Consider the following 3042-nt stretch of genomic DNA (forward strand, 5'->3'; position numbering starts at 1 on the left):
ATTTTTATAAATTAATTATCTAGATGTATTCTGAAGAGTCCAAATTCAATATTAAATTTTTATCTGCAAGGCCTCAATTTAAAGTTTTTATTTTTATTTTATATTTATTAAAATAAAAAATTATTAAAAAATTAATATTGAATATGTCTTGTCCAGAGTACATTTAGATAGTCAGTTTATGAAAATTATAATATTAAATTGAACCACTTAAAATCTCAAATTAAATTAGTACTATTTAGATGATGAATATATTTATCAAAAAAGTTTATAAATTTTATTTTTATAAAATTGAAATTAAAATTGAAATTGAAAAAATCTAGGCCATCCAAATTTTAATTTGGATGGCCTAGATCTTTTCTTATGATGAGCACCACGGTGCTCAGCAAGAAATCGGACTCTTATGAAGACTATACTTGTCAAGTCGGTTGGGCCATCTATGCCAGAATAGTCAAACTCTGAGACCCAAGTACTGGACACATCACTGACTTCACCTCCCACTATACCTTCACTATAGACACACATGGTAAAACTAAGTATGGCCATGGAATTTGCTTCTTCCTTGCTCCTTTTGGCTTTGAAATCCCTCCAAATTCTGCTAGTGGCTTTATGGGCCTATTCAATATGAAAACTAGCTTCTCATCCAAGAGCCAAATTATTCACATGGAGTTCGATTCTTATGCAAATACTGAATAGGGTGAGACGATGGAACATATGGGAATCAACAACTATTCTCTTGTGCCATTAGTATCTACGTATTGGAATGCTAGTCTACACAGTAATGATATTGTAAATATATGGATTGCCTACAACTCTACATCGAAGAACTTGAGTGTCTCATGGAAATACCAGAAAACATTTAGTCCTCAAGAGAACACTAGTCTCTCTTATCTAATTGATTTATCTGAGGCGTTGCCTGAATGGGTTAGAGTTGGATTTTCTGTGGCAACCGAAGAGTATGGAGAACTCAATACTCTTCTCTCTTGGGAGTTCAACTCAACAATGGATGATACAGAAAATAACAAAAACAAGACAAAACTTATGATAATTTTAGTCACCATTTTAGGGAGTGTTGTTTTGATAGTTGGAGGAGTAATTGTAACATACGCATTACTTTGGAGGAAGAAAAAAATGAGAAGCACTATGAAAGAAGGTACAAACTTAACGTCAATGAATGATGACCTTAAAAGGGGAGCAGGACCGAGAAGGTTCTCTCATGAAAAACTTGTTAAGGCTATCAACAATTTCTCTAAAGACAGGGAATTAGGTCGAGGTGGATTTGGAGCTATTTACCAAGGTTATTTTTCAGATATAGATTTAACAGTTGCTAAGAAGAAAGTATCAAGAGGATCAAGGTAAAGGAAAAAAGAGTATATAACTGAGGTTAAGATTGTTAGTCAGCTAAGACACAGGAATCTTGTGCAGCTCATCGATTAGTGCCATGAAAATTGTGAGTTTCTACTTTTTTATGAGTTCATGTCAAATGGTAGCCTTGATGCTTATTTGTCAGGGAAGAAGCCTCCTTTTCTATGGAACTTGAGGCACAAATAGCTTTGGGATTAGACTCAGGAGTGCTCTAGCTTCATAAAGAATGGCAGCAATGCATGCTTCACCGAGATATCAAATCAATCAATGTCATGCTAGATTCCAACTTCAATGTAAAACTTGGAGACTTTGGGTTGGCCAAGCTTGTGGACCATGATATAGGAGCCCATACATCAAGATTGGCAGGCATAATGGGCTATGTGGCTCCAAAATATGTGAGTATATGTAGGCCTAGTAAGGAATCAGATGTTTATAGCTTTGGAGTGGTTGCCTTGGAGATTTCCACTAGAAAAAAAGAAAATGTCCTTATGAAGGATGGAGGTAGAGAAATAGGATTGATTGAATGGGTCTAGGGCCATTATGCGAGAGGAGAGCTAGCCTTGGCCATGGATGAAAAGTTGCAACTATATTTATAAATTGGTCATCTAGTTCTTATATTTAGGATTAGAAAAAGAAATAATCCTCCGGCCCTTTTTATAAGTCATTTCTACTAACATCATCAATATCAATACAAAAAAAGTTTAAGTAATAAAAGTGTGTAGAATTTCAAATATATCCCTATATAACAAATTCAAAAAGTGATATCATATTACTTTTTCTTTCTCATAAAGGGTAATTTTGGATATACTTTTCAAATATTACCTTAAAGTTGCATTGTGACTTATAAATGAAACCAAATAGACCTTCTAGAACGTGCCTTATAAATGGAACTGAAGGGAGTACTATCATATTCAGGCTTATTAAGAAATATCTAATAACAAATAATAGAATTACTCTAATTAAGATTAAACATAGTGTCTAGGCTTTAAGTGGAAATGATATGAACAAACAATAAAAGAAACTCATAGGCATTACATTATTGCAAGACTTCATTCCAAGAGATAAATCTCAATATGACCATTTGGTAAGCGTCCCTTGAATAAGTTTAGTGTCGGGTTATCTACCCTTAGTAGATCAGGCCCATATAAAAGCCTAAATTGAGGAATACGGTTCTTGTCACAATTATGAGAAATGCTTGGGGTTAATGTGCAATTTACTCAAGGCCTCAAATGTAATTTTGTCCAACCTTTAAATTTTAAGAGGGAACGATTAAGAAACTGAATTAGCCACACGTTCCCATAAGTCATCGATTATGGGTGTAGTTTTCTCATTTTTTCCTAAGTGAAAAGAACAGACACTTTCATTTTTCCTAGCTTCTTATTCTCTCTCTATGTGTGCATTTGCTGTGTGTATCCGAATGAAGTTCGACCGGTGTAGCTTTATTCCCACATATGTCTGTGCAAATCAACGACCCAAGGTATGCTTTTCTCCTCAGATTCTTATATTGGTATCAGAGCATTCATTTTTCTTGGGCTATGTTTCCTATGTTTAAAGAACCTATAATGATTTATTTAACCAAATACATGCAAATATACAAGTTTATTTTTTTGTTTTCTTACTGTGTTTTCGCATGAATCTTCCTCTATCCATCTTTATGATTATTATTGCCAAAAAACATGT

At 33.8% G+C, this 3042-nt stretch overlaps 1 pseudogene; it reads left to right on the top strand.

Moving 5' to 3' along the window:
• The first annotated feature begins 363 nt into the window (after positions 1 to 363).
• On the top strand, positions 364 to 1958 carry LOC129320364 (L-type lectin-domain containing receptor kinase IX.1-like; annotated as a pseudogene).
• The last annotated feature ends 1084 nt before the right edge of the window (positions 1959 to 3042 follow it).

This window comes from Prosopis cineraria, unplaced genomic scaffold (genome assembly GCF_029017545.1).
Source record: "Prosopis cineraria cultivar Desert tree isolate PC_DT_omini unplaced genomic scaffold, ASM2901754v1 PC9, whole genome shotgun sequence".
NCBI lineage: Eukaryota > Viridiplantae > Streptophyta > Magnoliopsida > Fabales > Fabaceae > Prosopis > Prosopis cineraria.